The following is a 14440-nucleotide window of genomic DNA, read 5'->3' as shown; positions in this document are numbered from 1 at the left end:
TATTAGACAATATGTTTAAACACTGTAATACGACTCACAGCAACAGGGCACAATGTAAAGAAAGTGTGAGAATATGGGAGACTAGGTGTGACTGTATCAGATTAAGTAAGAGACAAGTTGGATAAATGCTGAGAGAAATACAACTGCTAAAACTGAGAAGTGTAATACCCAGATATCATAAATACGAAATCCCATGATAACAAAACCAGCCAGACAATAACTTTTCATTGCTGCTTGTTCCTATGTTCTTATTAGATTCAATCTCATCATAGTTTACAGACCTCACTCATGTTTCTTAAATCTACAAGTATCGAAAGTGAATAATCCTAACTCCATGCGAGTGTTCCTATACCCAAGCTTCAAAGTCTAAGATTCTAATTATCTCTTTCTCAAGCTTTCCAACAACATCAACTTACATTCATGTAGCACATTTAATGTATTAAAACATACCACGGCATTTGACAAGAGCGATACTGAAGTAAATTTAAGACCAAAACATATTAAAATGTGTGATCAGAAGCTTGGCCATAGAGGTAGGCTTTCATGAGCATCTTAAAGTTGAAGAGGAAGCTCAAAATGTGAAGAGGGTCAGGAAGGAATTCTAGAGCTAGCTGAAGGCTTGCATCCAGTTTATTCAAGACAAACAAATGGTGGAAATTCAGGCTGGTCAATGAAATACTGAAATTACAAAACATGGGATTAGTCTGCAACATTAGTAAGACAAACTCATGAGTGGTGATAAAAAAAATCATAGAGGAATTTGCAAGATGAGGGAATAGTATTTTGTAAGTATGTAGTTTTTATACCATAATCCTTTATATTTTCCAACAAATTGCATGAATACATGTTGATTAAGATGTTGGGAGAGAAACAAAGTTAATGTTTTGAGTTGAATATCTTTTCTTCAGAACTGAGGGAGGCTGGAAAATGAACTGCGTTGACCTCAGGACTGAGCCGAAATCATAACGTGCATGTATGTGAAGGAAATGATAGTGGAAAGAGTGACAATAAGCCAAATATATTATTCTGTAGGGAAGTGATTTGGAAGCATTGGTTCATATACTGCTGAAACCATTAGCCCAATGTGGGTCAGCAGCAATCACTACAGGTCAAATCTTGTGATGGTACAGCCAGGGGAATAATACACATTTCAGGAGGTGACTTGGAGGTTCTGCAGATCACTGTTTCAGTTTCATGTTGGTTTCTCCCTCTATCAGCTCAGCTTTTGTCTCCATACCCGTAAAAATTAAACATAAATAAATATCAGAGTGGATAAAAACGCATTAAATGTGTATCGAAGCACTTCAATGTCACTATGAAAATCTCTACATTGATTATGAGTAATGAATTATTTAGAAACATCCACAGAGATTTGAAAGGTTCTCTGTGAATCACAAACTTACAGATGCTTCCTTTACAGTGTTGGTACCATAAAACAAATGGAATGTCATTGCAGCCTCAAATAGACTTAAAGGGTACTTTTTAATCACACCCCTGGTAGTAGTCTACATCTTGGAACTAAACATAAACGCATTTCATTTGATTGCAGTCAGGCTGTGCTCAATTGCCTTTATACACTACCGATACAGTGGACTGTCCCTAGTTACTGAGATCATCTTGCCATGCAAAACTATGGAGTAAGCAAGAATTAAAAAGAGGATAAAAAGATATCAATGTTAAAGTGCCTGGGTTCATGGGCAACATGAGAAAATTCTTTGTTCCATACAACTGTTTTGCTCGTTGTCCATGAGAGTACGTACATTTCCATTACAGGGTACTCTGACAATGAGGTTTACTTTGGTTTTCAGACTGCTGGTAGGTGAGCCCATGGGATGTGGCTTTCCAGCCAGGTTGAAGGTGGACCAGACTATTTTCAGGGCACCGTTTCTTGCCTCTTTGCCATACACTGTGAGCAGTGTGAATACTAAAGATGGCTGATCAGTAACGAAGGAAGTTGCCATGTGCTGTTCTGTTCAGATTCCAAGAATGAAATGACTGAGCCAAAAACGACCAGAACGAATTTCCAGATTTCTCAATCCTGTCCCCATCACCTCTTGTCAATTGCGTCAGGGCTTGTGTTGTGTGTGTGGCAGGCTGGAGATTGAATTCCTCTAGGTAGGTACCTTGTGTTGGATATCTTTTAATCTAAGAATGCTGTTGCACATGAGTGATAAATGGTCCTTGACAAAAGAACGATCCAGTTCCAGTGGCAAGGAAATCTCAACAGCTAGGTATTTTGTTCATGCTCCAGCCTTCGCCCACTTTCACAGACATCGATATCACATGTTGTCTTCTACTTAGATTGCCGTTGAGGACTTGTTTTGGATTGCACTTTGTTCGGTTCATCCCTTCTGACCTTACCGTCAGGATGGCCCTGCCAGGAGTTGAGAACTCCTAATGGCATCACTTCAGGGATCATCAGATCATTCGTGCTTTTCCACCACAACTAAGGTGGCAATCCACAGAAATGTGGCTCAATCAACTGGGAAGTTCAATGGAAGGCCCCATTAAAGGTCAGCAGTCCAGTGAAATTCAGCAACATCCTCCGTTTCTTCCACAAGGTGTATCAGCAATAGTCCTCACCAATGACAATATGACAGAATCCTTTAGGTCATGGCAAGGATATGTCATCACTCTTCATCTTGTTAAGAACAAACTTCCCAGTGGTGCAGACATGTTTACAGGGTGGACAGAAGACTTTTCAATCTCAACTGGTTGAAATCCAAAATGAAAAAGGACTTCACTTGTAGAACTTCAGTATGTGGATAGTAATATCTTCTTTGTTTCTTAGCAGAAAATCTTCAAACTTCACTTAATGACTTTGCAGAAGCATACTGAAAATCTGATATCAATTTAACTCCAAAACGATCCAAATCCTATACCAATCTGTCCCAGGTCATGTTCCGGTTCATCAATGGAGAGATCCTCCCAAACATAGAACATTTCCCCTATCTGGGAAGCTACTTCTAATCCAAGGCTGACATCGATGTGGAGATTCAACATTGCATGCAATTTGTAGTGTCTAATGATGAGAGGCTTCGATGAGAGCATTCTCCCTGTGTCAGCATGGGTTTCCTCAGGGTGCTCTCATTTCCTCCCACAGTTCAAAGATGTCCACATTAGGTGAATTGGCCATGCTTTATTGTTCAGGAATCAGTGCAGTGTTCAGTGTGCAGACGAGGCTGGTTAAACATGGGAAATGTGAGGTTTCAGGGACAGAGTGGGATGGTCTTCGGAGAGTCATTGTGGACTCGATGGGCCAATTGCCCTGCTTCCATGCAGTAGGGATCTTATAGGGATTCTATTGATGATGACATCAGGACTCATACCAAAATCCTTGTGTGTGGGACTGACTCTTCTGTATGGTTCTTTTATATAGCTCTGAAATTTGGAGCACTTATAGATACCACCTCAAAATCTTTGAGAAATATCAATGTTGTTTGAGATAGATTCTCTGCATCAGATGAGAGGACAGGTGTTCTAACATTATTATCCTTGAAACAGCTACCGGCACCATCATCAGAGGTATGAACATCCAAAACCAAGTCTGCTGGGCCAGACTGCTTAGAATACCCAAATTCTGACTACCAAAACAAATCTTCTTCATCCAACTCTAGGAAAGCATTTGAACAAGATAAGGACAAAGAAAGCACTTCAATGACTCCCTGAAAGGCTTCCCTCAAGAAATGCAACATCAATGTCAATGCATGGGAGACCTACATTCAGAAGAAACCAACCTGGAGGAAACTCCTTTATGAAGGAACACAATTCTTTGAGAACACCCAGCGGCAGTTAGAAGTGCAGAGAAAGAAAAGCCAATAATGTCAAGGCCAAGCACCAATTCCACCTCCCAGAAATATTTGCCAAATGTGTGGTTGGATTAAAGCTCTAGAATCAGGTTAATCAGACACACAAGGACCCAGGGAACACATGACCATTGATATTGAATTTCCTAGGTAGACAATCATACTCATTAGTGAGTGATTGCCAATGACAAAGGGTTATGGGTAATACCTTATTCTACTGCTAAGAGGCAGCTTTGCTCAATGTGTTCTGTATGACACCGTGCGATAGTAGCATAGGCTCCTTTTAGCTAATTATTTTCATTATTAGCTTAGTACATATGTTAATATTGTTCATTTATTTATTTTCAATCTGAAGGGGGAAATTTCAGGGATATGCAGTCATGCAACAACATTCATAGAGTCATAGAGATGTACAGCATAGAAACGGACCCTTCGGTCCAACCCGTCCATGCCGACCAGATATCCCAACCCAATCTAGTCCCACCTGGCAGCACCCGGCCCATATCCCTCCAAACCCTTCCTATTCATATACCCATCCAAATGCCTTTTAAATGTTACAGTTGTACCAGCCTCCACCACATTCTCTGGCAGCTTATTCCATACATGTACCACCCTCTGTGTGAAAAAGTTGCCCCTTAGGTTCCTTGTATATCTTTCCCCTCTCACCCTAAACCTATGCCCTCTAGTTCTGGACTCCTGACCCCAGGGAAAAGACTTTGTCTATTTATCCTATCCATGCCCCTCATGATTTTGTAAACCTCTATAAGGTCACCCCTCAACCTCCAACGTTCCAGGGAAAACAGCCCTAGCCTGTTCAGCCTCCCCCTTTAGCTCAAATCCTCTAAACCTATTCCTTTTTGAATTTTAGCTAATTTTATTGTTTGCACTAATACTCCTGTTATTTGTCTATCATTTTTTTGTCACTTCTGTTACTTGTCACTTCTACTTCACAATCTGGGTTAACAGATTTCTGCATGGCTTCAACCCATTCTCTCTCTGCAACCTCCTGTAGCCCAAATCCCACGTGATGGCTTTCAACCATGTCTCTGATCATCCCCGCCTGCCACCTTTACTCTGTCAATGAAATAACCTTGTGAGAGAAGTCGTTAGATCGGTTGGCTGCATTGCTGGCGTGTGATTCTTGTACCTGCTGAGGTTAGCATGAACAATACTCCTTCTCAACCTCTCCCTTCGTTTGAAGTGCAGTGACCCTCAGCATAAACCACCAATAGTTGTGTTTCTCACTCACTCATGATCTGTCTTACAGCCCAAGATCTGTAAGACAATAGGGACTTTACCTTTAGTTAACCTGCCACTGATCTGTCTTTGAACTTCTACTTCACTCCCCAAGTAAATAGGTTTCTCAAACTTATTTTTCATAACTACATTTACGCTCATCTCTCACTATTCAGGATTAGTTTCCCCTCAGTGAAATACATTGAGATGTTTAAATGCACAAAATTCAAGCAATAACTGGAACAGATGCAAGACTTTAGTTCTTTTGAGTGTGCCATGGTAAAACATGGAATTCTCTTAAATAAGACATATTTGAGGCAAGGCCCATAAGTTAGTTTCAAAAGGAAAGAGATGTTTGAAGAGTACAGGGAAAAAAAACAGAAGAGTGGAATGTGACTGGCTGAGTGGGGAGAAAACACTGGTACAGATTTGATTGGCCACACAACCTATTTCCTGATTGTAATATTTTAAATATAAGTTTTAAACGATATGATTTTGTTCATTAGACGATTAAACATTTTGCACTGTAAACCTGAAAAAGTCATTGCATCGAATGAAGGGCACTTTTTTGCCTCTGAAGTATATGATGAAGCTGTACAACATATTCCCATTATTTCTGGAATTTAGATGTTTGAAAACAAAGACAGACATACTTTGGTTTCAGTTCTGTGAAAGTATTATTTTTTTGAAAGGTCAGGATGCCATTTGCAACAATGACCTAAATCTATCATTTCCACTAAAGCATGTGATCCAATCAAGTGCCTAGCAGGAAACCTGCTGTTTGTGCTGTTAATTGATGGAATGTTCACATTGCAGAGTTTATGACAGACAAAGAACACACACCAGGGGCCAAAAGTATAGTTTTGACTTCATTTCAGAAGAGAGTTTTTACTCTAGTAGAAGTGTTTTAGTTGGTTTCCAAATAGTGAGAGTTTGTTCAGAAGTTTTCATGTTATCGGAACGAGAAAGCCGTTCAGGCCAGAGGAAGTGGAAAAAGCTGTGAAGCTGTCTCAGCAGCTCAAGAAGAAGAACCGAAAGAGTTAGTTAAGTAAGAAAATAAAGAATTAAAATAGAGCAATATTTCTTTGAGAGCTGAGTAACCATAATGGATATTGCTGGTAAGCAGGTTGAAACTTTCTGGTTATGTTTACATTAAGATTTTTCTAATCGGTCATCTATTTAAAGCTTATTCTTTTTCTCTTGTGTAATAAACCTGTATTCCTTTGTTCAAGGTCTTTTGCAACCTCATCTGATTATACTCCTGTGACTAAAGGTAAAGTCACAATGGTTCCAACAGACCATAAGGTTGCTCTCCCATGAGAGACAGACAACTATATGGTGGCTTAACCTGAAGGTCACCACACATCAGGTGAGTGGCGAGGTTGAGAAGGTACAGTATTCATGGTAACCTCCAGCAGCTTTCATGGTAACCTCAGTCAACCTGTTGGTATCAACCTGCATCACAAACCAGCCATGCAGCCAATTGAGCTAAATGAATCATGGAGTAAGCATCACAGTAAATAACTGAAAAAACTAAAACCTATGACCTATAATGCCAGGTTTCACCCTGGGATCTGACTCATCTATTATTACCATCAGCTGGGATAATACTAAAATTCAAAAAGGCTATGTGGAAAAGTCCAAAGCTAAAGCTGATTATAAACTGACAAACCAGGTACTTACTGAAAGTTCAAAACAAGTACTGTTGTACTGCTAAGATTACAAGATAAATTATCAGTCTCTTGAAATGATAATACAGATTAGATTTTACATACAACAAGTTTACTCAATATAAATTGATTAATACATGGAGGATCATGTGGGGTAAATTTGTATTTATCAGAATTGGAATATGGCTTTAATCTTTGGAAAGTGAATGTTTTTTTCCAGCTAATTGCTCCAGCTTGGATAGCACATTGTCGGTCTGAAGATACTGCCTGAGTAAGCCTGCCTGATTGAAAACAGCTATTATGTTCTGCTAAGGAATCGTCTGTAAACACATTCTCAAGCTTTTGCACAACAATGAAACATATGATTCCAATCATGGCACTGCGTTTGTGGTTACAATAATTTGGGACCAAAATGAGAGTTCAGTTTTTGTGACAATATGAAGCAGATAATAATATGAAACGCTACAAAATTTAAGTCACTAATTTTCCCCTGATATTAAAAAAAAAGCAGTTGCAGGCATACTTTACATCAGACTCTGGAGTTTAATAAGGAGTTAGATTAGGCCATTTGGCTCCTCAAGCTTGTTCCATTACTCAACAAGATCATGGCTGATCTTTCACCTCAATTCCACTCTGATATATTGGCTCTACATCCCTTAATTCGAAAACCATATCAACCTCTAACTTGAACATAACAACTGAATATACAGACCTCTCGGGGCAGAAAGTGATAATGATTCAGAACACTTTGACTTGAGTAATTTCTCTTCATCTCAGTCCTGTATGGCTGACCTCTTATTTTGACTGGGACGTTTTTTCTAGATTCTCCAACCAGGGTGAAATATTTTCTCAATATCTACCCCTTCAAGCCCCTCAGAATTTTGGGTGTTTCAATTAGATCATGTCTCATTCTTCGAAACTCCAGTTTTAGTCTAGTCTCCTAACCTCTCAGAAAGGACAATCTTCTCATTCTCGGAACCTGCCTAGTAAAATTTTGTCACAGACAGGAAAAAACGTGTCCTTCTTTGTGGAAGGAGACCAAAACTGGTCACAGAACTCCTCCCTCCTGCTTAAAGCTTAAAAAGACTGAGATACGTGACTGCTGAAGGTGGAGGGGATATAGCAGAGTTTGGTGAAGGAAATAGGTTTGTTAAGGAATGGCATGTTCAGGTGTAGCGTGGGATATAGGATTGCAAACATTTGTAGAGGTAGCTTGAGGCAAAGTGATGGGAGAAGTCATTACAAATTGAAAGCCAGTATGGAGCGGCAAGATACAAGTGATGTGTTAATGAGACTAAGTGCAGACTAGCAAATGTGCGGTGGCTGTCTGGTTAGAAATTATGTAAGTGAGATCATGGGAGGCTCGCAAGGACAACATTTAAAGTAGCTGTCTACAAAAGCATATACAGTACAAGGCTTTCAAGGGTGAAGGCACCCTGAAGCCAGAAATGTCTTCCCTTAGCTGAGGGCCAAACATACTCAGAGTATTCCAGCTGTAATCTAACCAGTGCCATGTACAATTTTAGCTCTCTATTTTTATACTCCATTTGTCTTCTATATTACTGGCTGAATTTGTATTCTAATGTTTTTTGCAATTTATGCATGAGGACTTTAAAACTTCTATGTACTGCAGCTTGCTTTCTCAATTTAAATAACATCAGCTCCTCTATTCTGACTTCCAAAGTGCATAATCTCACACTTTCCCACGTTACATTCCATCTCGGTAAATGTAGGGGAATGGGTTTGGGTGGGTTGCTCTTCGGAGGGTCGGTGTGGACTTGTTGGGCCGTAGGGCCTGTTTCCACACTGTAGGGAATCTAATCTAATCTAATAATCTAATCTCAAAATTTTTGCCCACTCACTTAATTTGTCCAATGAATCTTTGTGTCATTCTCACCACTTGCCTTTCCATCCATTTTTGTATCACCTGCAAACCTGCAAACATCCACTTTCCTCATTTAAGTCACCATTGCAAATAATTGTGGCTCCAATACTATTCCTTGTAGCACTTCAAAAGTTACAGGCTGCCATCCTGAAAATGCCTCCCTTACCCCAACTCTCTGTCTTCCATTTGTTATCCAATCCTCTCTCCACGTTAATATCCTACCCCCAACATCATATATCATATTTTAACTTACCTGGCGTATGAGCTACTCTTAAACTATTTGAAAAGGGGTACTTTAACCAAATTGAAGTCATGGAAGCCACGAATCGTTCAAAACTGGATGCTGGACAAAGCATTGCTGGGTAAGATGGGAGATTGGTTGCAATGATGGTAGAGATATAGATCAGCATTAATGAGAAAACTGAAATTGTGACTCTGATTGATGTCATCAAATAACACCATGTAAACTAAGGAATGGAAATTTAGCAAAATTCACCATCAAGAAGCAGATTTATTTATCCCTGCATGTTTTCAATTATGCACATTTTACTATAGGCTGGATATTCAAGGCTCTAAGCATTTCTCTCCTGCTTTTATTTCCAACTTACCATCTTGACTACCTATTTTTTGGCACTAGTCAAATGTTTCTATTTTTAAACTATCAGGAAGCACCAAAATGTCTTTGGGTGCACTTAATAGAGATGGCATCAACATCTGTCAACTTGATGGATTTGAAAAACAGAGAAACGTGAAGAGAATGCTTAAAAAACAAAGCAGAGTAACATTGGGTATTGCATATATATGCTCAGTTTTAGATTAGATCTGATGGATTTGAACCTTACTCTACATAGCTCTTGGCAGGAGCACCAGGAAATAGCCAGTACCTCTCCAATTCCACAGAATGAAATCCAAACCATGAAGAAGAATTCAACTAATTCACTGCGCCATTGTTTGCAATAAGTGAGTGAATTTAGGTGCATGCTAATTTTGACTAGATTTCAAAGAAGAAATTATGAAGAAACACATTGCACAATGTATAGCATTCTGATACTCAACTGCTTATTCCTGTTCCACAAATGAAGAATTTCTTTAAGACTAAATGTGCAGCTTTTACAAGGCCATTGTTGAAAAGCAACAAAAGATTGGCTTCTTATATTCAAAGCTGGAAAGTGTATGATTTGCAGAATAATGGATTCCTATGACATTGCTGCTCTTGAGGCTTTCCAATGGCAGTGGTAATGGACTGGAAAGAGTCTTTGAAATAAGCTTGGTGCCCAGTTACAGTACTGCACCATGCAATATTGGAGTTAGGTAGAATTGACATTGAGTTCAGTGGCAGGGCAATGAGCAAACTACTATTCTGTGATAGGTTTTGCAGCTTTTCCTATTCAGGTGGATATGCAACCCCCTTGATGCACAATTCCTGCTATAGTATGACAATGGGAGGAGTTTTGGGAAGAATTAAATATTGCACAATCAGCAACTAACATCCTTCTAGTAATGAGAAATGCATTGAAGCAGCAGCAGAAGGTGGTTGGGCCAAAGATGTAAAATGAACTTGCAACTTCTAAAGATTTCATATTTAGGTTAGTAAAGTTGTGGCAGACATGACATACATCACTACTTTAAGTGCACATCTGCACATTCCTGTGAATATCAACCTCATTTGTATGACAACATTAAAACTCAGCACTAAACACAGACAGTAAGTCGCTGGCTCATGGACTGTCTCAAAATGAAGAAAAGATGTATCACTTCTACTAAAGTCTAAAGGGTGAGATTACAAATTCAACTCCATTAATTTTGGGAAAATATAGTTAATAGATAAAATTTAAGAATAGATAAGAGAATTTTGATAATCTCATTTAGAGTGGAAATCAACGTAAAGCTTTGAACATTTTTTACTTTCATTACTTTTTAAATACACAATCAAATTAAAGTTTCAAAAAAGACAATTATATGACTGTTTCTTAAACAAAATTCATGGGATGAGGGTGTTGCTGGCAAGTCCAGCATTTATTGCCCATCCCTGCAGGGCAGTCAAGAGTCAATCATTGCTGTGGGTCTGAAGTCACATGTAGAATAAGTACGTACGGCAGTTTCCTTTTCTAAAGAATATTAGTGACAATCGACAATGGATTCATGGTCATTACTGGATTCTTAATTCCAGATTTCACATCGAATCCAAATTCCACAATCTGCTGTGGCAGGATTCAAACCTTGGTCTCCAGAACATTATTTGGATCTCTGGATTAACATTCCAGTGATAATACCACTAGCCCATCACCTTTACTGAATGCCACCATTATGTAGTGTTTACGAGATCACATGCTGCAATTGCTGGTAAAGTTTCTTGTCCTGTCAAATATTTAGCTAACAACTAACTTCATCACATTATATAAGACAATACAGCACAGGAACAGGCTCTTCGGTCCACTAAGATGCGCCGATTCCTAATCCTCATTTAAGACATGCTACTTATTGCCCACATACAGTTTCTATCCCCCTGTTCGCATCCCGTTCATGTGTCGATCATGATTTGCCTTAAACATTGTTAACGTATCTGCCTTTACCACCTCCACTGGCAGCATATTTGAGGCACCCTCTGTGTGAAACATTTTCCCTGCACTTCTCCCCTAAACATTCCTCCTCTCATCTTGAACCTGTGCCCTCTTGTAGATGACCTTTCCATCCTGGGAAAAGGCCTCTAACTATCCACCCTATCTATGCCTCTCATAGCTTTGTAGTCCCTCAGCCTCCGACTTTCCAGTTAAAACAATCCAGTTAAAGTTTATCCAATTTCTCGTCATAACTAAAACCCTCCAGATCAGGCAACATCCTGGTGAACCTTCTCTCCACCCTCAGCAAAGCATCCATGTCCTTCTGCTAGTGTAACAACCAGAACTGCAAGCAATAATTCCAAATGTGGCCTAACTAAAGTTTTATACAGTTGCAACATAACTTGCCAATTTTATATTGGATGACAAGGTTGATGAAGGCAAGTGTGCTGTATGCCTTTCATATTGTTACTTTTGGGGTCTCGCTAGGTACCATCTTTCTGACATTATGACAATGACTACACTGCAAAGGTAAAGTTGCCAGAATCCTACTGGACCATAGGGATGCTCTCTCATTAGAGAGAGCTGTCTGGTGGTGGTTTAACCTGAGGATCATAATACCTCACGTAAGGGGTGAGGTTGAGAAGGAGAGTCCTTCATGGTAACCTCAGCCAGTGCAGGAATTAAACTCCATATTGTTGGCATTACTCTGTATTACAAACCAGACATCCAGTTAATTGAACTAACCGACCCCCTATAATTTCAAAGTTACTATATAGTAAGGCAAGTTTCTTTCTTCAGGGCTGAAACTGATTTCTACAATTTGGACAGAGACTCAACGTTTTGAGGTGTGTGTTATGATTTTTCAGTGGTACTAACCACCCCCATTTAAGAGAAGCAGTAGGGAACAAAATATATGGTATTTTTGTGCTCCAAGATGGGATATTAATGTGTCAGGCATTTCTAATTCTAATAGATGATTGACAAAAACTATACTGATTAGCATCAATACCACTGACACTTTTTGAAGATTTCATTGGTGTTTATTTCCAAGTTTCTTGTGGAAAAACTTTGGCTTACTACAGGATGAGAACCATGATTAGAAATATGAGCTGTACTGACTCAAATTGCACAAAGGATTCTTTGTCTCCGGTAAGAAGACTTAACCAACAAGAGTTTTTTTTTAACCTGAAAGGGGATGTGAATAAGGAGGAAGGCAAGTCACAAGGGTTGCTACCATGTATTTGCTGTCTCCAGTGGCAGGATATGGAATTCCAAAGAAGAACAACTTATACTTATATAATGCTTTTCACAACCACAAGATGTCATAAATTGCTTTACAGCCAATGAAGTTATTTTGCAGTATTGTTACTGTTATAATGTAGGACAGGCACAATGGCAATAAAGCGTACAGTCCTGCTCACAGCATTCCAATATTTGTCATTTGGGAGAATGGGATTTATGTAAGACGTGGCATTATTTGCTGCATTAGTCTCAGTGTTAATTAAAACTGCTGCACACAACTGTTATACAGATTTCTTAATAAGTTGTTCAAAGAGACAAAAAAGTCTCTGCCTGAAGATAAACTTGCAGTTTGATGTAAAGGGGGGAAAAGTGAGCCATAATCTGCAGCAAACGTGCAAAGGAAATGAATTTTTTGTTGGAGAAATAGAATGTGCAATTCTTAAATTACTTTTCAATTCTTAAAAAAAACACAGTAGCTTTATACTTTTCCGGACATATTCCACATTTCATAGCAATAACATGTAATTAAATGTTCTCGTCACACGGCAGAATGCATGGCTTTTAGCTCTTTCTCCATCTCAAACTTGCATCAGCAATTTTTGCCTCAGTAATATTAGTAGGCATGTACAGTCTCAGGTTTTGACCTTTCCTGAAACTTCAGCAGATTCTGCAACCTACAAATTAGAACTGTGCCGAATGTATCTCATATCTGTTATCAAAAGATTTGATAAAATCTTACAAGAAACAATTTAAAAATTAATATATACAAAACAAAATCAAAAAAAGCAGGAGAGATAGCAGATCCTACAAGGCAAAAACAAACTGATTTGAGTTCTCAGTTAAATTTCTCTTTCTGAGAATAATTTATGCTTATGACTGATGTTGACAGCACATTAAGTTATCTTGTGTGATGTATGAGAGATGTACAGGAAACAGAAAGGCAAGGTAACAAGTTCTGAAAGTTGAAAACATCAAATTGAATCAGCATTCCTCTGCTATTCCTAACCTAGATATCTTATGGCATAAAGAATAAAACTGAAATGAAAATAAAGAAATAATTTGGTAAATGACCAGTGCAGGAAGAATCAAATATATTTGTAGAGTAGAAGAACCATTATTAATTTGCTACCAATTTTGAGAAAATTATTAAGTACATTGATGCTGTATTTTTAATTCCACTGCAACATTACTGTCCATCTATTACATTAATAAAGAAAATTGGAAGCATCATACTGTAAAGTCCTTAATTAATGTAGGTTATCATTAGAAATGAGACAACACAATACCAATGCAACATTACAGTCCACATCACTTGGCTGGATCTTAAATGTCCCCCCGAGATATATAATGTGCACACCTGTTAATTTTTCAATAAAATCCTCCCTATGGCTTTATAACACCATTTCTCAAGATTTCTGACAATGTTTCATATTAGTGATCTTTACTTTGTTACAGGCAGATGCAATCCATCTGTTCATGTGGAAAATTCTCAAGACAGAAAGCGGTGCCAATAAACTTTCAATCATAACAGGACATCTTCTCTTTTCATAACCCAACACGTTCACTTGAAAAATGAATTTGCTAACAGCTAACATACTTCACAAGTATTAAAGAAAACTACGCATTCACATGTTGGCTCATTTTTGTCTCTAAAAATGGCAAAACATATAGACACCTTTAAATATGTATAGACACAGACAGCATGGCTGAATCAACATCCCTATGGCAATTTATTATATTTCAGCTGACCAAGTAATGTAGGTGCATTCCTCCAGAATATTCCAACTTCCTGTCTATTGAAGGTTGGAGAATTCTAAAAATCCAAAGTTATTCAATGTATTTACCCAGTTTGATGTGACAAGATAAATATTGCTGAGTAAGAGAAATGGGAAAATTGACTTGAAAGAATTGGAATGGAATGTGAAGCTGCATTATGACAGACAACAGATAAGTCACTTTTACACAGTCATGAATTGCTGGGTCCATTTGTCCAATATTAAAAGCAAGTTTTCAAAGATTCTACATTAACAACTATTTTCA

General features: G+C 38.4%; 1 protein-coding gene across 2 annotated transcripts in view; it reads right to left on the bottom strand.

Annotated features, from left to right (window-relative positions):
* mrpl13 (mitochondrial ribosomal protein L13) overlaps positions 1 to 14440 on the bottom strand; it is an 88558-nt gene that overhangs the window by 10304 nt on the left and 63814 nt on the right. The window lies entirely within an intron of this gene.

The sequence above is a fragment of the Chiloscyllium punctatum genome, chromosome 5 (genome assembly GCF_047496795.1).
Source record: "Chiloscyllium punctatum isolate Juve2018m chromosome 5, sChiPun1.3, whole genome shotgun sequence".
In the NCBI taxonomy this organism is placed as follows: domain Eukaryota; kingdom Metazoa; phylum Chordata; class Chondrichthyes; order Orectolobiformes; family Hemiscylliidae; genus Chiloscyllium; species Chiloscyllium punctatum.
The sequence above is the reverse complement of the archived record's forward strand: the minus strand, read 5'-3'. Positions and strand labels throughout refer to the sequence as shown.